This window comes from Macrobrachium rosenbergii, chromosome 14 (assembly GCF_040412425.1).
Source record: "Macrobrachium rosenbergii isolate ZJJX-2024 chromosome 14, ASM4041242v1, whole genome shotgun sequence".
Lineage (NCBI taxonomy): Eukaryota > Metazoa > Arthropoda > Malacostraca > Decapoda > Palaemonidae > Macrobrachium > Macrobrachium rosenbergii.
In genome coordinates this window covers 56449771-56476175 of record NC_089754.1, presented here as the reverse complement: position 1 = coordinate 56476175, position 26405 = coordinate 56449771, and the positions used below count along the sequence as shown (strand labels likewise).

The following is a 26405-nucleotide window of genomic DNA, read 5'->3' as shown; positions in this document are numbered from 1 at the left end:
TATAATGATTAAATGAAGCTTTAATGTCTTTGTAAAGTAGGTTAAAGATTAATAAGTTAAGCAAAGAAGCGATGATAGTTGGTATGATTCCTGAGACAATTCTTAAGTGGGACAGTTATTACGGCCAAAAAATAGCCTCATTGGCAACGTGTTGAGGTGTGGTCATACCTCGTGATGTTTCCTACCTCAGATGACGAATCGGATGTGAATCCTGTGATCTTTTCACTTTCAATAAGAACAAGAAAGCCAGGGTAATGCATTTTGAGGAGAAGTTGTCTGTGAGGTACAGCCAAGCGAATTTCTGTTCGCTGCAATGGCAACTTTCTCTCCAATTTTTTTTTCCTTTGTTTTTGCCAGTCACGGACGATGCGCCTGAGTTACGTGAAAACATCCACTTAGCGTGTCTCTGATTCTTTATCTACGCCATAAGATGTGAAGTGAGGACTTGTGACATACCGACATTCACATAAAACCAGTTTTTGTGAGGGCAGTCACGCGGCCAGTGTGTCTGGCATGATGGTGACGTCACCGCCAAAACTGGACTTCCCTGCAAGCCGCATGACGTAATATCTGGACGCTTCATTAGCATCCGCACCATACCTACATCATTAGATCAGTGATTAAATAACGGAAATCTAGTTTCTGCAGGAGTTTGGCGAACTGATTCTTATCGCAGAATAGCCAAAGGAAGCGTATGTGAGCGAGAATCCCTATGCTCAGTGACACTGGAGTGGAATAATTGTGAGTTAGCATTACAAACAAGAGTAAAAAAGAGGTTGGGATGAAAATTATAGAATTCAGACTGGGGATTAAACCGAGAAGAAGAAGAAGAAGAAGAGGAATTAACGTTTGAGGACGTTCATGAAACCGATGATTTAAGATATGGCATTTGAATAGGTTTGTAAATTCGTCTTTTATGCAAATTCTAGAAGCAAACAGAGTGGAACTTGGAAGATTTTAGAGCATTTCTTTCAAACTCTTCCTTTAGTTTGATACGATTATGTAAACACGTGGAAAAGTACAGGAGAGAGAGAGAGAGAGAGAGAGAGAGAGAGAGAGAGAGAGAGAGAGAGAGAGAGAGAGAGAGAGAGAGAGAGAGAGAGAGAGAGAGGACGTGTAGGAAGTTGATGTCCTAACCGAGTAACTGATAATTTCTTGTGAGCTGATGACTGATGTCCAAACCAAGTTGCTAATAATTTCTTTTAATATAGTTGCGTAGGGAGTATTACTACTACAGAGCTGAACTGAATTAACAGTCGTTAATCCAAAGGTTGTTGAACCTGCTGGAAACTAGTGAGAATTGTACTCAACGAAGGTCCATATTCTTTGACAGAGCCACGTTAGGAAAATAACCTTGATATACTCTTTTGTTATCATCCTAGAACCTAGAAGCATTTAAATGATCGATATTACCCCTGTCTCAGTATTTTACACTTGACAGTTACGATATTTGGTGATATTTAAACGTGACAGTTACGATTTTTTTTTTCAGTACAAATGATGACTCACACCATCTAATGATAGACTATTGTTGCGATTCTTCTTATCTTCAGACAATACTGAGTGTCTCGCTTTAAATGACGAGTGGGACGTATCTTCATTTCTCTAACATGTGTAAATAACGCTGAAGACATTGTTACCGTTATGTCATTATTGTAGTCTTGTCCTAAGCGTCCTCTGTGTGAGAAACTCGTCCACCACAACTGGCGCCTTCTCAAATGTCCGCATGTGTACACGCTCTTGTACAAAGTTGCTATGCTTGTACGTGATACACACACACACACACACATATATATATGTGTGTGTGTGTGTGTGTGTGTGTGTGTGTGTAGAATCTATTGGTCACTTTTTACCAGATACATATGTAACTGCAATAGCCACAATGCCCTCTTAACTTCTCGAATCCTTCGCGCTGTTTTGGATACGCTTGTCACTACAAAGCCTTGAGATTCAAGTGCAAGAAATATGAAGAAATTATGATGTCCGCAACCTGTTTCGCATCTGAACATTTCACGTTCAAATAAGCTACTTATTCATCAATCACATAAACCCCTGAAGCAGCACCCGATCAACCTGAGAGCAGTAGATCAATCATGGAGTCCCAAAGAGGAAAATGACTGAGTGATACTGATTAATGATCTAATTGGCAAGCTGCTCGAAGTTATGTTAAACCGCGTCATGATCCAAGATATTAATTTGGGTGGTAAGTGCCACTTTCTGCGCTTGTAAATCATCAAGGACATTTTCACGCCTGGTAAACAAGTCTCACCTTCGAATAAGGCACTTGATCAAATCTATGATTTAAGTGTGAGTGCATAATATGGTAAATATGTTCACAAATATTCATTAAAGATTGTATTTGCAGATATGAATGAGTGTGTCACTATTTACAAGAAATATATGAATGATTATGTGGACATGTACAGAAGTATTATTGCAAATACACATAAAACTGTGTACGTATGCGATTTGTATGGACTATACATATCTGTTGCGTGTAAATATAAATGCATAATTGCATTTCTCCGTGTGAGGTTGCAAATACCCATGCTTCCTTTTGGATTATATTAAATATCATATAAAATACTTTGCATCTGACGAAATTTTGTATAACTTTACAAAGTACTCTATGTATCTGTACCGTAATCATTGAAAAAAAATCATGAATTTTGTAAAGTAAAATTATGTATATTTTGATATGTTAATGGGAACCAAGATATTTCAAGGTACCTTGGACTGAATAACCCATTATATAATGTCTTCGTCCACGTTTTTGCAATTCAGTTTTGCCCACTTCTCGCCGGTAAAAGGTTCAGAAAAATTCTCTGAATGACGCAGTAAAATTACAGTACATCTATAATTCACTCATTGGGGAATACGGAAAGTACAGCAGAAGTTAATTTGCGTGACACCCATTCGCCAAGTGGAAAGTTGATGTATCATGTCTCCCTTACGTAGACCTCAGTCGATGGTTGGGGGGGTGGAGGCGAGATTTATAAGGTAGGCTGTAATCATTTACGAACTTTGGTTGTCAATCATCGGCGCGTTTTTGTATCAGTCACATGTATTGAAAGCAAAGTTTGGAATGCGATCGTGGAAACACATGCTAAATCTGTATGTTCGGCAGGTGTCTATGCCAACAGTTGTCATGTAGAGGCTAACAATACCAACGCCCTGCTTTCGTTCGCGATATACTTAGCAACCTGCACGTGTCTGCAAGACGTGGCATCGACAGCATCGCGTGATATCACGACATCCCTTCGCGTGGGTTTGCCATATTGGAAACTACTTGAACTAAATGAAAGTGAAAAGCGGGCGCTTGTATACATGTATACTTGCAAGCAAACACACATACACAGACGCAATCAAATACAGCGTATATATATATATATACACACGTATATATATATATATATATATATATATATATATATATATATATATATATATATATATATATATATATATATATATATATATATATATATATTACATACTGAACTCACAGGATCACGTGATATTCAAACATTAAGTAGTGCAAAGAAGAAATGAAACCAAAGGCATTCTGACTGGTTTCGCCTCGTTCAGTCATGTCCAAAAGGACTATTTACACTGCAGCACAAATCTTTACATATGCAGAGACGAAACCACCATGCAGACAGCTGAAAACTGTTGACAGCTGGAATGAGCAGGAACAGAGTTATTCACTTTCCTATCAGAGAGCGAGTGCGCCATTCACAATTTTTGCTTTCAAAGGAAACCTCCCTTGAGACTACGCCTGGTATTCTCCTTTTTCCCCCCTGTGCATGAATAAGCTCAAGAAGAGTACAGTACAGTCTTCTGATTTCACTGTCAGTCTTTTAGGGAAGAGGCTACTGGTTCCACGACCCAGGAGCAGTCCTCGGACTTGGCAAATGTGAGACTGAGCGCTGCACTGCTCAGGCATGAAGCCGTCCTTAGCTAATTGAATCTTCCACAAGGTAGGAGGTGGAATTGTAACGTTTGCAGGTATGAAAATAATTTGAAGATAAAGGCAATTAAAGAATATAAGGGTGACTAAGACCTCCAGACAATCAGACTGTAATGAGTTCTTATAATTTACTAGGAAGAGAAACTGTAAAAAGGTTAGGTTTATTTCAGGTCTACAAAACCCACATCTTATGTCTTAATTGCATCTTTTATTCATCTTTGGTTTAATAATAAAAACCTTGATATATATATATATATATATATATATATATATATATATATATATATATATATATATATATATAGGTTTAATAGTAAAAACATTTCAAACAAATATATATTTATTCATCTTTGGTTTGATATATAAATATATATATATATATATATATATATATATATATATATATATATATATATATATATATATATATATATAAAATATATAGAGAGAGAGAGAAGAGAGAGAGAGAGAGAGAGAGAGAGAGAGAGAGAGAGACCATGTATTGTGTCAGCTGTTACTGAGAACTATTTTTCACAGATTCACCCCTGATGCCATAAGAACTAATCAGATTTTTTCCTAAATTAGCAGACTGACTAATTGACCCACCATTTCTGGCGCTGGGAGTACACAGGAATCCCCACAGAGTATAGTGAGCCGTATACTAAACCAGGCTGGCCTGATTACGAAACCTCTGAAACGAATGACCTTTCTCATACGGGTCTGGGTTTCAGCCGTGCCATGACAAAGGGTTCCGTGCATTACGATCCCGTTGGCCGCACTTTTGTTGCACCGTCATGGAAAAGTAGCATCTTCGTTGTATAACTTCTAGAAGTGTTTATATAACGTCTACCAGGCACTTTTTACTAGACACGGACGTAATTGTAATACCCACAATGACCTCTCAACTCCTCGAATTTTTCACGCTTTTTGGACACTGTTGTACCTGCAAAGCCTTAGATCCAAACGCAAGACAAGTGAAGGAATTCTGATGTCCGGTAGCGGGGAATCGAACCCGCCTCCCGAGTCGTCAGGACGAGGTCACGTAAACAAAGGAGAAATGGGACAAGGTACATGAAATAAAATGGGAGGATTTTTCTATTTCTTCATTTGCATACGCAACAACGCTGTATTTCTAAATACGCGTGGAAAGGGCATTTAATTAGCAATCAAAACGACAAGCAAGAACAACAAAAAAATGTATTGCCACTCAAGAAATAAAATTAGCTTTTAAAAGGGAAGCATCTGACTCGCAGTATTATACTGCTGATAAGAAAAGGAGGAAAAAATAGTCAATCTTGGGCCGTGTTACGCATCATTGATTGCATGATTAGATAAGCCAAGCAATCACGTAATTGAACCAAGTGATTTCCCGACAGATAAGGAGAAAGTGACTCTGCAAGTAAAAAAAAAATTAAAAAAGTCCTAGGAACATTACGTTGATTGAGAGAGAGAGAGAGAGAGAGAGAGAGAGAGAGAGAGAGAGAGAGAGAGAGAATAACTCATCAAGGCTGAAACTGACAAATGATATTTGGTAAAATTTGATAAAAATCGTTAGATCGCGCATTCTCCTCAAATTAACAAAACCATCTACACTAATAATAAACTCCCATTTTATCTCGCATTCCATTGTCATAGAACTCTTGAGCGCTTCCTAGTACAGCGGCGGGTCGATAATTGATCTAGGTTGGTAATTCAGCATCTCTGGGGCATAACAACTATGGGAGTATAGGATGCACTGCTCTGTACATAAGCGATTCTTTCCGAGCGGCGGCCGCTCAAACAAGCCGATCAATGGCTGATCTTTTATAACGATTTACGTAACTCGTTGTCATGGATACGAGGATGGAGGGAGATATACGGCGTTTGTGAAGAGGCTTGCTTTCTAAAGCAACAGTTGGGAATTCGCTTGCGATGTGACTTCGTTTTCAGAAAACAGATGCGAAGGTCGTTTGTTTGTTCTTATGATGAATTTTGCAAGGGAAAATGATATGTATGTATCACTGAGTTTTCTTGAAAATACCTACTTTCTATGATTTTATAACAGAGATAATTCCATCTTCATTGCACATAGTATTCAACTTAACATGAACTTGCAATCTCTAGTGTAAATCATCGCTATTGGTTTTCATCTCTCTGGCACTTGGGAATTTTGAAATCTACTGTAATTCGTGAGCGTGATTCTCTCCTGAAATCGTCTCCCTTACCCTCCCATCCCGCTTGGAGGCTTGTTAAAACCTCTCTTCATTTTAAATCCTGGGTAGCATTTCAGAGAAGCTGAAGAAGAAACGTGGTTCTTTTCAACGATTCAGACTCGTTTCCTCTCACTTTAGTAATCCCAACTTCCCTATAAAGGACAGCCATTATGTAAATGACCCATATTTTGCTCTTCTTCACTTAGTTTGATTTCACCTCCACGAGAGACGTAACCATTCTGTCCTCATTCTGTGTATATTACTTTACATTTTGTATGCCACCAACACTTCATCGGCAGAGTTGCTCACACCAAACGTGACATTCCACTAAACACCAGGAGAAAATTGCAAAGCTGAGAATCAGCTGGTTTAATCAATCTTTAGCAGCATTCGGGCCCTGAGTATTAAGTCTTTATGGTCATGAGCCAGATCTTTTGATCTGTTATTGCACTACTTTATTTCTGGTGTTAGTATTATTATAACTGAGGTGTTTAAAACAATATTTGTAAATACAGAGTTTAAATTTTCAGTTGAGGTTTATCGATGGATTCACTAAAGTTTAGTGATCGAACCATATAACTGGGTGCTTGTCCAATTGTATGAATTGAACTGAACTGACAAGCAATCACTAGTTTCAAAACAGGCTTAAGAAATTTGGCAATATTCAAATCAGGTGCGATATTAGTATCCGAAATGTTTTCCTAAAGCCTTTTATAAGAATGTTCGTAAATTATCAGATAATCTATATTGCCAAACGATTTGAAAACCTATTACCTCAACACCATTTACTGACTGCGAAAAACAGGAAATAAAATTTTTCAAGTTTCCAAGTCTGGATTGGATCTCAAGAATCCGGCGATCTGAGGATCACTGCTCAGATATCGAGATACTCTTCCTTTTCTGATGCGATATTTGGTGGTTCCTATGCACTTGCCCGGAAGCATTTTCCCGAGATGTAACCGAGTATGCCGGGACCTTTCCCGGAAAAAAGCGGGACGCCATATCTTCAAAACTAACCATAGAATTTTCTTGAAAATAGTCTCATTATGTTTCCCACACCCAAATTTTTCCAGTGATACTAATCTAATTTGACCTCACCCAACTTAACCTAACCTAATCTAGGGGCATGGCCAAAAAACCGGGCCTAGTGTAATGCTAGCGTACATTTCAGGAATTTGCTGCCCGTAATACAATCTCTGAACTTAGGAATGCTGTACTAAGAACTGAATAGTAAAAAATGCGCAGAACTAATCTTAGGCGCAATCAAGTTTTCTGTACAGCGTATGAGCCGCGGCCCATGAAGCTTTCACCTAGACGCACGATTATGGCTAACTTTAATCATAAATGAAATAAAAACTACTGAGGCTAGCGGGCTGCAATTTGGTATGTTTGATGACTGGAAGGTGGATGATCAACATACCATTTTGCAGCCCTCTAGCCTCAGTAATTTTTAAGATCTGAGGGCGGACAGAAAAGGGGCGGGCGGGCGGACAAAGCCGTCACAATAAATTTCTTTTATGGAAAACTAAAATTTTTTTTTTAACAATCACAGAATATATAATAACGTACATAAGGATTTTATTCAGACTCTGAAATTATTGCACATGCAATAGATAACTCTAACGTTGATTTAGGTATCTCTCTCAATGGAACAACTGGCGCTACCAAAGCTCAACAACCGGTTATCTGCATCCGTTCATATACCGCCCACACCGGTTAATTCTAAACCTTCATTCTCGCTGCGTGCGTGTCCATGGTCACTCAGTGTTTGAACCTGGTGCTTGGCTACCATTACTATTTCCTTGATAATTAAATTTTTAACTCTCGCTTTTAATGATTAATGTTCTGACGTTTGTATGGCTTTGATTTTTAAACAGTTTTTTTCGACTGAAAATTACATTCTCCAGGTATCTGGTTTTTTTTTTTTTGTACAATATTCAAATTTTACTTTTAATGTTAAGAAATGAACAAGAAAAATGTCTTTTTCATTATATATATATATATATATATATATATATATATATATATATATATATATATATATATATATATATATATATATATATGTGTATATGTATGTATATGTATATAGAAAGACAAAATCCACGTGGATTTTGTCTTTATTTATATATTCATCACGTTCCACATTTTCGTGATTCAGTTATACGTATACAGTATATATATATATATATATATATATATATATATATATATATATATATATATATATATATATATATATATATATATATACACAGTATATATAATATATACGTATACATATAAATAAATATACTTCGATACCCTAAAACATTAATGAAGTCCTGCTGATAAAATTAGATCTGTTTGGCAGCAATTAATCTCAGATTTTGAATAAATGGAAAAAATATTTTACGTCCGTATTCGCCTTCGGTAAGAATTATCCACAGATAAATTACACAACGCAGGAGCCATCGGCCCCTAGCAGCAACCCCTTTCGTTCCTTTTACTGCTCCTCCTTTCATATTCTCTTTCTTCCATCTTACTTTCCACCCTCTCCTAGCAATTGATTCATAGTGCAACTGCTTTGAGGTTGTGCTCCTGTTACACCCTTCAGACCTTCTTACTGTCAATTTGCATTTCACCGCTGAATGACCTAAATTCTATATTCAATTCAATTCGCAACGCAGAAACGAAAAGTTCCCTCCTGACAATTATAAATATTTAGACAGATGGCTACGATGGGGGTCGAATCGTATATCTAAAAACACCTCACATAATTGCAGGAGGCTTTGTAGGTCTTTGTTTCCACAACAAAGCAAGTAAAAAATGCTCAGTTTCTTCGGCGCAATCGAGTTTTCTTTACAGCCATTACAGCGTATAATCAAGACCACCGAAAATATATCTATCTTTCGGTGGTCTCCATATATTGCTGTATGAGCCGCAGCCCATGAAAGTTTAACCAAGGCCCGGTGGTGGCCTATCCTATATCGTTGCCAGAAGCACGATTATGGTTAACTTTAACCTTAAATAAAATAAAAACTACTGAGGCTAGAGGGCTGCAATTTGGTATGTTTGATGATTGGAGGGTGGATGATCAAAATACCAATTCGCAGCCCTCTAGCCTCGGTAGTTTTTAAGATCTGAGGGCGGAGAGAAAAAAGTGCGGACAGAATAAAGTGCGAACGGACAGACAAAGCCGGTACAATAGTTTTCTTTTACAGAAAACCAAATAAACTGGATAAAGACATATACCAAAACACAAAAAAACACTAATACTAAAGTTTGCAAAAGGCTACCCTATCTCACAGCATACATATTCGCATGATTGCTGAAATTGATATATGAAAAAAAAATTTATAATTACCAATGATTTCCTCGACATGAGCACAGTTCTAGCTTATGGCGCGTGCATGGACTTCTAAATGCTCACGACTATTCTTGGAGAACATTGCATGCAATATCGAACGAGCTCATTTTGTTTTTAATAGTTTTTCTGTGCTTTTTATGGGATTCCAGCTTTTTACACTTTTTTCTTTAAATAACACTATGAAGATCAAAGTTCCCTCACTCCCACACGCACCGACTAATGTATGTATACGTACATATGAATGTATGCAATATATATGTTTATATATATTGTAAGGCTTAATGATTGTTTGTTTTGGAACAATCGCTTGCCGATTGTTTCCTTGTTGTGGGAGTGTACTCCTTACCCAGTGGTGCTTGTTTTTTTGTATTTGAAGTTTACGTCTGTCATGGCGTCAGGAAGAGCCTCAGTCAAATTTGGGTAATCACAGCGACAGGGTCTAGACAGCATAGCACCATGGACACGTTGAACAGCAAGTGATTGTTACCTGTTGGCCTGTACAGGTTTCGAGGATGAGAACTTCGACAAGTTCGAGGATGAGTTAATGGCTCGACCCTAGTCATCAGTGGAGAGGAGGCTTTTGCTGAGACAGCGTTTTGGCTGTCGCACCGACTTTGCTGTGGACCTCTGTGTTTCGTCGAGATGTTCCTCTTTGTCATCTTAGGGCGGTTTTGATAACTTCACGGAAGTAGTTTGGTTATTTTCGATGATCTTTGATGGTTCTTTGTGACCTTTGTTAGTTAGTGGTTTTGAAAACTTCACGGCAGTAGTTTAGTCATCCTCGATGACCTTTGATCATTCTATGACCATTGTTAGTGGTCTTAACATATCTGGGTAGATGTTCAGTTTTGTGCTGTACGAGGTTTGTAACTTAAGAGTACTCGTGAATTGATTAAGTTGGGCTTTATACTTTGGATTATTTTTATACTGCTTTATTGAATTCTTAGATATCTGGGTAATCCTGGTTATACCATTTTGTTAACTGAATATGCTACTTGTAATAATTATGCTGGGCTTTATACTTTGGATTATTTTTTATACTGCTTTATTGAATTCTTAAATGTCTGGGTACTCTTGGTTATACCATTTTGTTAACTGAATATTACTTGTAATAATTATTATGCTGCCTGTAATGTAATGTTTTTCTTGATGTAGCGTGAGTATTTACTTTGATTTGAAAGTCTTAAAAGTTTTTGCTCGGCCGGTGATGTTTTATTTTAAAGTATATAAATTTACTGTTTCTATTTGATTGACTTTGATTGTGTGATGTGGTATATTTATTGATTTACGCCAGACTTGACTCCCTTGTAAATATGTATGACTTGTTGTAATAAACTGGTATTAAGGAAACTTCTTTTGGTTTTGTTCCAGTCTTATTTTTTTTTTTCTTGACCTGATGGGTCGAGTAATGGTCCATGACAATACATATGTAATATACATTTATATATGCATATTTATAGATTTATATTTGGAGTAATACAAACGTATGATTTATTTATATATATACAAATATACATAAATACGTGTTCTATAGATATACATACGTATTACCTATATCTATATACATGTATACACACATGATGATTCCATCCGCAGCAATGAATGCTTACAACGCTGGCGGAAGAAATGGTTAGAACTGCATGCGGGGAAAATGTTGGTTTAGAGAGGATGTGAGTCACAGGATGGGTGAAAAGCGTGACTTTTTTCGTCATGCAACCTCACCCAGAATAATCTCGGCCATGGATGAAATCATCTGACTGCTTAAATGCTCTGAAGCCTGAGATTCCATCGTGTTGTTGTGAAGTTCCGCTATTAACTTTCTAATCTTTCTTACGAATAAAATTTCTTTTACTTACTGTTAAAATATACTTGTGTTTTTATTTGTTGGATTTTTATTCTCTCCCTTGTCGACAGTTAGCATTTATATGGGCTTAATCTTTTTTTTAAATTCATACTTATTTCCCTTGGTTTCATATATCGCTGCGTATTTATCGTACAGTCCCGAGTTAGCACATATATAGCATTTCCATTGGTTTGGATTAAATCTTTATTTTATTGTTCAAAATTCATATTTTTATTGGTTTCATATCTATCTCTGCGTATTGTTTACCGTGTATTTCCGAGTTCTGAACAACGAAATACATGAGACCGATATTGGCTAACGCAAGAAAATTGTACCTTTTATCTAAAAATTGTGGCCAAACCACTCTTTACATTTTTCTTACTAATACTTAACTTTCTAAACTATTCACTACCATGGTTAGCTAGCTAACTGCCCTCATTCTTTCCACCCATCTTTTACCACCCATCTTTTTTTTTTATCTGCTAAAAAAAAAAAAAAAAAAAAAAAAAATCATGCCCTTTTAGGTCCGAAAGCTCTGCCGGAAAATTCAGTCAAAACTTAGCGCAAGCAGAACAAATTCTTGGTCACTGAATTGGAAAGAGGAAGGTCAAAATGTTGACAACTGAGACTTCGTCGTCCTTCCATACACATCGATGATGGCCTTCGTTTCTGCATTGCCAAATCGTTATAGAGAAATTTTATATTTGACGGAACTCAATGCCAATTTATTCTACCGATTCCTGAGGGAAAGTATGCTAGTCGGAATTTTAGTAACGTTTTATTTTACATAGTTTTCGAGCTTTAAAATTTTTTTTTTTTTTATATCGAGGCACCATACATTTGTAGACACCTCCCACGCAAAGCTCCCAAGCAAACAAGCGAGCAGATAACTCCCTGGATGGAAACAGAATATAAATAAGAAATACCGAGATTTTCCGAACCCACTTCTTCAGATAATCACGAACCCGCCTCTCAGGCAAACACGAAGTTCATAATAATGTCACCAGCCATTAACAACAAAAGGGAACGAATAAAGAGAAGACATCGGTCCCCACAACAGCGTACAATTTTGGACAATAGCCGTGAGAAAGCAACGCCGGATGCGTGCGTGTCTCGAAGCCTTGAGCACGAACACTCCAGTCATCCGGCTGCAGAGATTAATGCTCTAAAAGTATTGAACTGAATTGAATATAGAATCTAGGCCAAAGGCCAAGCACTGGGACTGACGCGGTCATTCAGCGCTGAAACGGAAACTGACAGTAAAAGGTTTGCAAGGTGTAACAGGAGGAAAACCCCGCAGTTGCACTATGAATCAATTGTTTAAGAGGGTGGAAAGCAAGATGGAAGAAAGAGGATATGAAAGGAGGTACAGCAAAAGGAATGCAAAGGGTTGCAGCTGCAAAGAACCTTAAGTAATGCCTACAGCGGACCTTTTGACGTCACCTAGGCGATGAGCCATTTATTTACAGGCGTGATCAGCGCGTTTAACAGACCGAGTGACGTTTTGCAAGTGTCCAGTACCTGTCGTTACCCTAAAAAAAAATAAAATGAGAGACCTCTGGCCACTTTGCAAACTAATGTTCTATCAGACCGGTAATTGTGTCATTTCTGCTAAAATCAGGCTCAAACTAGATATCATATTCAAGATCTGAAAGACACCACTTAAAGGACTGCTTCTATCTTTGTCGCGTCTTGCCCTGCTGTCTGTAACAATTCTATTGTAGTTCATTTGGCTCTGCTCATTACTATTTTATATGTATATTATATATATAGTTCATTATATATATATATATATATATATTATATACATATATATATACTGTATATACAGTATATATATATATATATATAATATATATATATACATATATTTATATATATATATATATATATATATATATATATATATATATATATATATATATATATATATATATATATATATATATATATATATATATATATATATATATATATATATATATATATATATATATATATATATATATATATATATATATATATATATACAAACACGCACACACACACACACACAGAAGGAATTTAGAAGATATAATGGTAATGGATTTCGTTCATTAAATTTTTCCGAAGAATGCCAATAGACAGGAAACCTATAAAACATGAATATTACTCTGCCAATGAATTGATACCGGATATCCAAACTGCCATTCAGAGATCGAGCGTCATTTTTTCACTCTTCAAAATAGCACTTTTTTTTTTTTAAATGCTTAATTTTCATCAAAGGAAATGAAAGTGAATAATACACTGCCAAAGTAAAATAAGTGGAAGGAATAAACCACATTTGCTGTGCTGCCGATCTAAGATTAATACATCACGATGGAAATGGCATAATTACGTATCGATTGGTATGAATTGAACTGGATATAGAATTTAGGCCAAAGGCCAAGCACTGGGACCTATGAGGTCAATCAGCGCTGAAAACGGAAATTGACAGTAAAAGGTTGAAAGGTGTAACAGGAGGAAAACCTCAAAGCATTTGCACTACGAATTACTTGTTAGGAGAGGGGTGGAAAGTATGGTGGAAGAAAGAGAATATGAAAGGAGGTACAGTAAAAGGAACGAAATAATGCCTACAGTTCCCAGCACGAGGTGCACTGACGGCACTACCCCCCTACGGGTAATCTTGGGTGGTTAGAATAATGCAGCTAGGGGACATTGTTTTGGAGAGGCAAGCAGAACGTAAATAGAAGGAAGGAGACTGGAATAGATTCGCTTGGAAATTTCGCAAACAATCAAGGTCTTTTAATAAACATATGAAAAAGCCGATCATTACTCTGAAAATAGCACCTACTTGTAATGAGTTTGACCTTGGACTTAGGGTGAACGACTCTCTCTTGGATTGTGGGAGTTGGGGAGGACGCTATTGCAGTAACGAAAATGAGAGATATATATATATATATATATATATATATATATATATATATATATATATATATATATATATATATATATATATATATATATATATATATATATATATAGTAGGGATGGTTCACCTGCTACTCAAGTGGGCATTTAAAGCTTCATTATTCATTTTAGTGGAATAACTAACTTAATAACTTTAATCTACGTGGATAAAATAAAGTCAGCTGTTGGTCCAGTAAGTGACATGACCCTAGATGGGCAATATTTTTGTTTCATCGAAAAGCCTTTTGTAGTTAAGTTGACATACTTACACTTAGGAGGGGAAAACTTTGTTGATCTTTCAGATTAAGCCAGCACAATATGCTGGCTCAGGCCCTCGGTATTTTAATAAAGGTCGGCAAATGAAGATAACGAATGGCAGTGATTAAGCGGTCTAGAGTGGACCTGAGAATTCTCTCTTTAAAAATAATAATAATAGTAATAATAATAATAATAATAATAATAATAATAATAATAATAATAATAATAATAATAATAATAATAAAATTGCTGGTGTAAAGTTAAATCAATCTTAATGATCTCTTAATTTTTTTAACAGATTCCTTCGCAGTGGCTTGCATCATTAACGCAATTTCAGTGGAATAATTCCCAAGAGAAGCTCGCTTCTAAAATCAGTTACCACACCCTATAAAATCACTCATCATTTGCGCTCTGATTTTAAAGCTAATGGAGTGTCAGCCAGGCACCCTGATAAAACTATGTTCATCACTTGCCCGATACGCCGAGTGCCTCTGCTGATAAGTCTGATAAAAAAAAAAAAAAAAACATTTGAGGCGTTCACCATTACAAGAGGGTCTCGCCACAAAAAAATAATTTTGAGTTGTAAGCCATCAAAGTTTTGGAAGTTCAACCTGCTCTAATTTCTTTATTTTTCAAGGTACAATGATGAATTTTGCATAGGAGGAAGTACTTGCGATCAGGAATAGAATAGTATGCATAATCAGTGCCAAAATCTAACTCCTTAAAATCAGTTTTTCACTTTTATGCTGCGTGAAACTGACTAAACTTAAAACTTGGTTAAGTTGAGGTGCTAGAATTTAGGCCAAAGGCCCAGCGCAGGGACCAATGAGGCCATTCGGCGCTGAAACAGAAATTGACAGAAAACAGATTTGAGAGGAGTAACAGGAGGAAAACCTCGCAGTTGCACTATGAACCTTAATATGCTTACAGTGCACCGCACGAGGGCGCTTGATCATTATCTTACAACAAACAGTAGTTCCAGTTAACTTACATAACTCTTGCTTTATACTTAATTGTTTTTATACACTTAATTGTTTTTCTAAAAATTCATCACAGAATGTATATCTGAAACGGTAGCATAAGAACTATGTAATTATATCACAGCTGAGGTCCGTTAAGTTGATGTATTCTCTCTGAATTCTCACGGAAAGCAAGGACTCAGCCAAGCTGCATTTAGATAGGGTAATCGTTAACCCTTACACCACTGGAAGAACAATCACGAGAGTCATTATTGATTATCTCATCATTATGGGCCATGGGTTTACCCTGACTTGCGATGACCGAGTTTAATCTACTCTCCCTTATCTGATTACAGCTGGTTTTGCGCGGCCCAAAACCGTGGTCTTCCAGACTGAGTGTGCTAGTTATTATCTGCCGGTTATATTTATGTAATCAAATCACTCGAGATGATGTCGTCCTGCCCATATTTTCACGGCGTGATTAGCTTCCTGAATTCTCTGAGTACTCGTTCGTTATTTTTGTTTCGATTCAGAAATTTCAATTGAGGATTTCAATTTTCCAGTAAGGGAGTCATCCATAATGATAAATTGAACTGAATTGAATATAGAGTTTAGGCCAAAGGCCCAAGTACTGGGACCTATTAGGTCATTAGCGCTGGAAAGGAAAATTGAGTGTAGGTGGGTCTGAAAGGTGTAACAGGAGGAAAACCTCGTAGATGCACTATGAAATAATTCTTAGTAGAGGATGGATAGCAAGATGGATGAAAGACAATATAAATGGAGGTACAGTAAAAGGAATGAAAGGGGTTGCAGCTAGGGGCCGGAGGGACGCTGCAAAGACCCTCGAGTAATGCCTACAGTACACGGTATGAGGTGCACTGACGGCACTTCCCCCTTACGGGGTCCATAATGATAAACCTTCAGATGCTGTCGTATTTTGGGAATGTCAGGAGTGAATGCCTAGCATATGTCTCATAGTGTTAGGTATTCTGAACTTTATTAAAAATGACAACTTATGACTGACAGATATTGCAATATTTATGAGATGTTTAGTCATTTTTCACTCTCCCTCTTTTTCCTGCAAAAAGTTCATTAGATGTCTGCCCTAAATTCTCCAATAACTCTCTCTCTCTCTCTCTAGTTGATTGTACACCCTTTAAATTTCTGTACTATATGCAATGTAATACTTCAAAAAACTTTCTGTCTGTCTCTCTCGATTTGTATTACAACCAGAATCATACCTTACGTACTCAAGGTTAAATTGAGCCGTAATCGTGCTTCTGGCAACGATATAGGATAGGCCACCACCGGGCCTTGGTTAAAGACTCGTGAGCCACGTTTCATACAACATTATACCGAGACCACCGAAAGATAGGTCTATTTTTGGTGGCCTTGATTATGCGCTGTACAGAAAACTCGATTGTGCCGGAGAAACTTAGGCGCCTTTATTTATTTACTCCTTAGATTTAAATGTTCCCAAGTATTGGTTTTAGAAACCGCTTCTCTCACATTTTTCTACAATTTTCACCGGCTACTGATACCTACCTCCAAGTACACCTGTGACCTCAATTCCACAATGTTTGGAATTTCCTTGCGCATAAAATTTTGATCCTTTTCGTGACAAAAGACGATACTAAGAGACTCTCGGGCCATCCATTACGACTGTCATCGAACTGAAAAATCATTAGATAGTCTCACATCACTACGTGAATCCTCTTCAGCTGCTCAATTGTTGGAGTATGGTAGCTTTCATATTTTCCTCGGTACAGTTTATAAATGTTAATGTTAAGTACAAAACGAATCGAGTAACACACTCACACACACACACACACACACACACACACACACACACACACACACATATATATATATATATATATATATATATATATATATATTTCATATATACATGTATTTATATATACATATATATATATATATATATATATATATATATATATATATATATATATATATATATATATATATATATATACACACATACACATTCACACGATCATTCATCAATTTTACCCATGAAGTTTTTGTGCACTCAAACATGAAGCCGAGATAATTCATTGATATCGACTTCGCTTTACCTTGGTATTGGAGAAATCATCCATTCAGCTGTCAAAATGACAGCTGAATGAGTAGTTTTACTGTCTTCCATATATCACTCCAGCGAGCTAATACAGGCTGGGATCAAGGTCAGATTAGATGCACTCTTCATATATAACTCCCTTTGGTTGTAAGTTATTACCAAAGTCAAGTGAATTCGATATCGATAGGTAATTTCTTGCTAGGTATATATATGTATATGTGAATATGTTTATACATTGTAAAAATGTATATATATCTATATATATTATATATATATATATATACATATACATATATTGCATATGTATAAATTATATATATGTGGAGAGCAAGATGGAAGAAAGATAATATAAATGGACTTACAGTAAAAGGAATGAAAGAGGTTGCAGCTAGGGGCCGAAGGGACGCTGCAAAGAACCTAAAGTAATGCCTACATTGCACCGTTTGAGGCGCACTGACGACACTAGCCCCCTCCGGGGAAGGTGAATGTCAATATTTAACCGTTTATTTTCAAAATGGAAAAGTTTTGCAAGACGGTCTTTCTATATATATAAATGGAAGCTCATCCTGGCGTTGGGGTGAGGCCGTTTGCATAAACAAATGCTAGGTTTAGTTTCACAGTTATTAAATAAATATAATGAGAAATTCGTTTATGTAGATGATGGCAGCAGTAATTTCAAATGTATAGTGACTTTGGCACCTCTGATTTCCTTTATCTGCGCGACTTCCTTTCGGTTCGGTAATCATACGTTCGTTCATCCTCCAGCATCCTGTGAAGGATTCTAGCCTCTCCTTGCTGTGACTCTTTCATATGTCAGCCACCATAAGTAGCAAATATTTATAGATATGTATATATATATGCATCCTCAATATATATATATGGAACAAGGGAAACGGAGACCTCCATTCTTACAAATTTGTTGCCGACGTTTCATGACACATGTCACATTTTCAAGGCTAAAAATGAAAATAATCTGCACTACAGATAGAATCACGGAATTAAAAGAATTTTTAAAAAATTAAAATATTTAAAATTCACAAAAAATGGCAATGCAGCGTTAAAATTAGGTATATAAAATTAGGTATATAAATAACAAACATATATATATATGTATATACATACATACATACATCACATAAACACATTATATATATATATAAATATATATATATATATATATATATATATGTATGTAATATACATACATAAATCACATATATACATATACTGTATACATATACATATACATATATATATATATATATATATATATATATATATATATATATATATATATATATATATATATATATATATATATATGTATGTATATATATGTATGTGTGTGTGTGTGTGCGTTTTCTATCCTTCTGACTGCACACTACACGCCTGTAAATATTACACTAACACACTGTAATTCTGTGAGGAAACAAGCACTAAAAAGCAATCTCCTCACTCTTGTTTATGAGCTCAGCCTTCCATTACAGTGAACTGCAAAATAAATATCCTCGAGACCTCTCAGTCTTGCCTGCAATTTTGAAATTGAAGATATTTAATGTAGCGAAACATGCTATCAAGCAAGGTAATCACACGAGCTTTACGACAAGTCTTCTAATAACAGGAAGAATTGCGTTTCTCGAAAGCTCCTTTCGTGCTTGCAAGAATCTATTTTATTACAGCGGCCATAATAAAAGCTTAAGTCTCTTCAGTGTAAATCTGTGAGGCGTTTGTCGTTCATTTATTGTTCTTCGCAACTTTACAAAAATGACACAAGTAAACAATGAGCCGAAGTTTCTTCGGCGCAATCGAATTTTCTGTACAGCCGCTACAGCGTATAATCAAGGCCACCGAAAATAGATCTATCTTTACGTGGTCTCGGTGTAATGCTGTATGAGCCAGGCACGGTGGCCTTGATTATATACGCTGTAGCGGCTGTACAGAAAACTCGATTGCTCCGAGGAAACCTCGGCGCATATTTTACTTGTTTATCTGCTTTCCCCTCTTGGAACTCTTTGGCTTGAAGCATTTTGCATTTTCAAAGTAACTTGTCCCTAATAGTAATAACAATCATTAAAAATCCACTGCCACGCCTTTAGTACACAAATTACGCGAACAAACACCCCAGCATATTCTAGCGTCATTGACAAAACGTATTTTTTCGCCCGGCATTTCATGCTTGCATCTTGTTAGGGCGACAATCAATTCGCGCTGCCGATGACGAAGCACGCAATTCTGAACCAAATGACCCCCTTTTCACTTTGTTCATTCCTTGTTTCTTTTCTGACGGTGGCCGAGTTAATCGAGGTTGCCCATACTGTTTTCCTTTTTTTTTTTTTTTGCCGAGAACTTCTACTTTTAGTTTTCTGTAAAAGAAAACTATTGTGCCGGCTATGTCTGTCCGTCCGCACTTTTTTCTGTCCGCCCTCAGATTTTAAAAACTACTGAGGCTAGAGGGCTGTAAATTGGTATGATGATCATCCACCCTCCAATCATCAAACATAGGTTAAAGTTAGCCATAATCGTGCTTCTGGCAACTATATACGATAGGTCACCACCGGGCTGTGGTTAAAGTTTCATGGGGCGCGGCTCATACAGCATTATACCGAGACCACCGAAAGGTAGATCTATTTTCGTGGCCTTGATTATATGATGTACAGAAACACGATTGCGCCGAAGAAACTTCGGCACATTTATTAATTGTTCTGTATTGAATGCGAAGTATTGTACAATGTAGAACTGAACCACCACTCATGAAAAAGTGTGGTAGATAGGTGGGAATATTACGCTTCTGAGAGAACGCAATCGAGTTTTCTGTACAGCCGCTACAGTGTACAGTATAACCAAGGCCACCGAAAATAGATCTATCTATCGGTGGTCTCGGTATAATGCTGTGTGAGCCGCGCCCCATGAAGCTTTAACCATGGCCCGGTGGTGGCCTATCCCATATCGTTGCCAGAAACACGACTATGGCTAACTTTAACCTGAAATAAAATAAAAACTACAGAGGCTAGAGTGCTACAATTTGGTATGATTGATGATTGGAGGGTGGATGATCAACATATCAATTTACAGCCCTCTGGCCTTAGTAGCTTTTAAGATGTGAGGGCGGACAGAAAACGTGCGGACAGAATAAAGCGTGGACAGAATAAAGTGCGGACGGACAGACAAAGCCAGCACAGTAGTTTTCTTTTACGAAAAACTAAAATGTAAAGTCTTGGAAATGTTTAACTATATAGAAGTGGTAAAAGCTTAGTATGGGTGAAAGGAACGATCATAGGATTCTGAGGTGGTTTGGTCATGTGGAAAGAACAGAAGATGATAGCCCGGTGAAAAGTGTTTGATTCGCAAAAGGAGCCGGGGGTGGGGTGGGGGGAGACAGAAGGGCCTCGAAAGTGCTGGGTATATGGCGTAAAATACGTATTGGGAAGGAAAGGCCTTAATATTCATAAAACACCAGATTCCATGCGAGATATGATTGAGTAGCGCGGTGTATGTATGAGTATTCGATGTGTTTATGATGGGCTTTTCTGTGCAGGTGTGTGACCCAGCAATTGAGGCTGAAGCATTCTTTACTGGGAATTTTTTCACAAATCTGCAATTCAACCATGAGATTATATGATATAAGTATTTCATATATATATATGTGTGTGTGTGTGTGTGTGTGTGTGCATACGTGTGCCTGCGTGCGCGCGCGCGCGTGCCAGAGTGAAGAAAAGATAGCAACCATAAAGAAATAAAGAAGAGGCAAACATCATTTGCTTTACCATTCTCAGCCTGAATCAATAGTGCAGCGTTGAAAGACGTAGCGACGACCAACCAAGAGATACACATTCAGGAAGTAGTTTGATTTTGTTTGTAGGCTTGGCTTAGTTGCTCTACATAAGCAGCGCACATTAAACTCGCATGAATGTATGCATACATGTAGGTGCATATTTTCCCACCGTATGCCTTTTCCCCTGAAAGGGGTGGTGCCAGAACGGGTAACCATTTTGGTTTTCAGCAAGCCGTTTCGACATGAGGTTGGTAGCACAATGCCCTTTCATTTGACCCAGTCAAAGTAGTATTGGGTGGGGGCGGGGTTGGGGCGGCAGGACGGAAACAAACCAACGGCCTAGCAAATGCAAACCTAATTTTCAACCAACTAGATATGTCACCTTTGAGTATATACATATATATATACATATACACACACATATATATATATATATATATATATATATATATATATATATATATATATATATATATATATATATATATATATAAATTTTTTATGAGTCTTTTTGGATGGAACTGCCATACCAATTTCCTAGTCCCAGGAAACCCTGGTACCCATTCACAGCTGGGTAGACTGGTGGGTGGTACAGGCCAGGAGTAAACCACGAGAGCTTTACCACTGAACCAAGACACACGTGAGCCCGGCCGTAGCTCAGAAGGACAGTAATTATTGCCGTGACAACGATCCGTCAGACCTTAGTACAATATTGAATCCGGAATCGATAGGAACCGATAGATACTACTGATATATATATATATATATATATATATATATATATATATATATATATATATATATATATATATATATATATATATATATATATATATATATATATATATATATATATATATATATATATATATATATGTATATACATATATGTGTGTGTGTGTGTGTGTGTGTGTGTACACATAAATATTATATATATTTACATATACGTGTTTGTGTATGAGGGCGCAAAGAAAAAAAAGGCACGTGTCACCCTATGCTTGCGTGTGTGTGTGTGTGTGTGTGTGTTTTTTTTCGTTACCGCTACAGTTGCTATTATTGATACCTGAACCCCAGCTGACGGTAACGAGGGCGAGTCTATATATAGCAGGATTTCATGGCCGGCTCAGCAGCGAAAGAAAAAAAAAGAATCAGAGTTCCTCCTTTCTCTCTCTATATCGTATCGATGGCTACCAGCCCTATACAGATGTTCGAGAGGAGGAATCCTCAATACACTTCAGTAATAATTAATAACTAATAAGGGTTCTTTTGTGTTCTTGGGCGATATTCCGGTGACTTAGAACACGCACGCTGTCCTGTGCGTGAGTTCCCCAAGGGGTGTCTATGTCAACTGACTGTGTGTGTGTGTGTGTGTGTGAACAGGTTGGCTTTGCTTCCAGGCCGGAAATCGATAGCGCTTAAAGATTTGCCGTCGAGGAAGTCCTTCCGTACTCTAGTTTTGTTTGATTCTTTGATTCTGCATCGATGCTGATTTTCAGAATGGTGTGTTGCTGAAGACAAGTGTCATTGTCACTAATACTGCTGCTAGTGCTACTGATAAAAATAATTAAAATACCGATGACAATTTCACAATTCAAAGCAGAGATTAGAGTAATGTCTACAAAACATTATAAGCATGCTGAAATACCTGACAATTTCACAATTCAAAGCAGAGATTACAGTAATAACTACAAAACATTATAAGCATGCTGAAATAATTCTGGTAATTCAATACATATTTTCAATGGATTTCAGTGATATAAAAAAAATCAACCGAAGATTCTGCTGTCTTTGGCTACTTTTCTTTTTCAGAGTTGAAATGTTTATAATCATTTAAATACAAGAGCGATGGAAATCAGCTGACAAAAGTAAACAAGAGTTCAGTCGATGTACACAGGAAAAAATTGCAAATAATCAATAATCAATCTACAGTTTATTTTGCTACTGTATTTTTTTTTTGTTGCCTTGCATTCTTGTGAGTTGAACTGAACTGAACTGAATACAGAATTTAGGCCAAAGCCAAGCACTGGGACCAATGAGGTCATTCAGCGCTGAAACGGAAACTGACAGTAAGAAGGTTTGATAGGTGTAACAGGAGGAAAACCTCGCAGTTGCACTATGAATCCGTTGTTAGGAGAGGGTGGAAAGTAAGATGGGAGAAAGAGAATATGAAAGGAGGTACAGTAAAAGGAACGAAAGGGGTTGCAGCTATAGGGGCCGAAGGCACCCGCAAAGAACCTTAAACAATGCCTACAGTGCACCGCACGAGGTGCACTGACGTCACTACCCCCTACGGTGGTAATTCAACCCAAATAAGAATAAGGACATCATTTTTGTACCGTGATAGGCCTGCTAATCAGTCTGTCCCTATGTGAGCTAGCTAGTCTTCATTATATATTAATAATTTGAGCATTTTTGACATTACTTCTCAATACAATGTAATTATGTAATTGTGTGTAATGCTTTTATGTCAATCCGCTAATGTAAATGATCAGTTCACTTTCGTGTTTTGTAAATACAAGCCTTGTGGTCCTCGGGTACACATATTTTGAAGTTTTTTCTTAAGCGTGATTATCAAACACCAGGCATTAATGTGTTCATACATATTTCCTATATCCTTCATAACCAACACGAGGCTAATTTTCCAAATTAAGAAGACAATCAATCGTTTTCATTCATTCAATGTGTCAAGTTACAACCAACATGCTCGAGAACGTATGTAAAGACATGCCATGAATGAAGTAAACGTGCCACCTCTTTGAAGACATTTCAACTCGGCTCTCTGAATGACTTGCTTCACTGGGTACCGTACTGACTATCCCTCGATGTAACAAATACGGCCTGAAATCAATGCGCCACGTGACTTCGACTGAGCCACGAGACTCGCCACAAAAAATAAAAAGCGATCAACAAGTGTTAACAACGCGGAAGTTTGGCAAAAGAAAGGCTTCAATAAATTCCAGTTAGCAGGTCACACAATATCAGATCGGGTATGCGGCTAATGAATGTTCATGCGCTTGGAAACCAGTTGTTAAAATCTCTTTCGTGCATTGCTGTTTTACACTTTTATTATATTATATAATAGTTATGCTCACGACACCTTCTCAGGTAGTTAATTTTCATCAAGGACAAGGGAGACAATTACTGCCCAATTGGGTGGGGTCGCCTCCCACCTGGGGTAACTACGTAGGCGATGACGCATCTTTGAGGTACCTGCTCATTACGATGCTTCACCAGCTGACGCAATAAGGAGGTAGACAAAGCTCCGCCTGCTTGGGGGATCTGGGTGGAAGTGAGCAGACCTTCTCTTTCTCTTGGCCTTGCTTTTTATTCTTTTAATGTTTTTGCTTGTCTTAGGGAGTCGTAGACACGAATGCAGAAGAAAAAAAAAAAAAGGCAAGAACAGACTGGTCCTGCAGAAGAAGAAAAAGCGTATCAGATCCATCAGTTTTTTTAGCATTCATATAAGTTTCTTTTTACTAAATAATTCCATGCAGATTCGATATCGCGTGTCCTTCAACACTGAAGCAGACACGAATGCAAAAGGAAAATAAGGAAGCCAAGAACATATTGATCCTGCAGAAGAAGAAACAAGTAAAAAATGCGCCCAAGTTTCTTCGGCGCAATCGAGTTTTCTGTACAGCCTCTACAATATATAATCAAGGCCACCGAAAATAGATCTTTCGGTGGTCTTGGTATAATGCTGAATGAGCCTCGGCCCATGTAACTTTAAACCGGTGGTGGCCTTTCCTATATCTTTCCCAGAAGCACGATTATGGCTAACTTTAACGTTAAATAAAATAAAAACTACTGAGGCTAGAGGGCTGCAATTTGGTATGTTTGATGTTTGGAGGGTGGGTGATCAACATACCAATTTGCAGCCCTCTAGCCTCAGTGGTTTTTAAGATCTGATGGCGGACAGAAAAAGTGCGGACAGAATAAAGTGCGGACGGACACACAAAGCCGGCACAACAGTTTTCTTTCACAGAAAACTAAAACCTGACCGTTCCCCTTCGTCTCTGGGAAAGGTAGTCTCTTCCCTACAAAGTTTGGCAGCGCTGAAGTCTGGGGGACGTGCAAAGAATTAAGAGGCAAGAAGAAAATGTTTAATGCATGGGAATTCTATTTACAGGGACCCACTTTATTCTGGGAGTGTTTGTTTATCTTGAAACGCTAGAAAACACAATAGATTGACCTTCGTTTCAGTCACGTTTCTATCTTTGCTCTGAAGACAATACTGAAATATTAATGGACAATAAAAAGGCATTCGACATTCCGAGTCATTCAGTATTTTACAGGAAGCTGTAGATGTTTCAGTTATTAGAGAGAGAGAGAGAGAGAGAGAGAGAGAGAGAGAGAGAGAGAAGGGGGGGGAGGGTGTGGGGAGAAACACTTACACTTTCGTTCTGCTTTTACTTTTGACTCTTCATTTCATTTTAGTACAATTCTTTTCATTTGTTCATAATAATTTATAAAGCTTGAAAGTAATATAGATATATAAATATATATATAATATATATACAGTATATAGGTATATATATATATGTGCAACATCAATTGCCATGATAAGGATACTATACCTTTATGGGTTTTTTAATGGAGGATAGTGCCTTTTTCCACTCAAGGTTCTTAGAGGTACTTAAGCTGATCCGGACCCAACAGAACATGTTCTTGTCAAATTCTTGCTCTTTACTCGGAATCGACATGAAGCCATCTCCACCAAGATAGCCTAGTGCTATCTTTGTAACCCTTTGTTATATATATATATATATATATATATATATATATATATATATATATATATATATATATATATATATATATATATATATATATATACACATATACATATAAATAAAGATAAAATCCACGAAGGAAACGGAAACACTGGAGCGCTGCGAGTCCTTTCGACACTAGTCCTTTACTTAGCAGTCTGCTAAGTAAAGGACTAGTGTCGAAAGGCCTTGCAGCACTCCAGTGTTTCCATTTCCTTCGTGATTTTATCTTTATTTATA

At 37.1% G+C, this 26405-nt stretch overlaps 1 long non-coding RNA gene across 1 annotated transcript in view; it reads left to right on the top strand.

The window, feature by feature from the left end:
* Positions 1 to 239: 239 nt before the first annotated feature.
* The window catches only part of LOC136846188 (uncharacterized), a 74714-nt gene continuing 48548 nt past the window's right edge, over positions 240 to 26405 (top strand). Inside the window, exon 1 of the long non-coding RNA XR_010855344.1 lies at positions 240 to 897. This is a non-coding gene — a long non-coding RNA (uncharacterized lncRNA). The remainder of the gene's footprint in view (positions 898 to 26405) is intronic.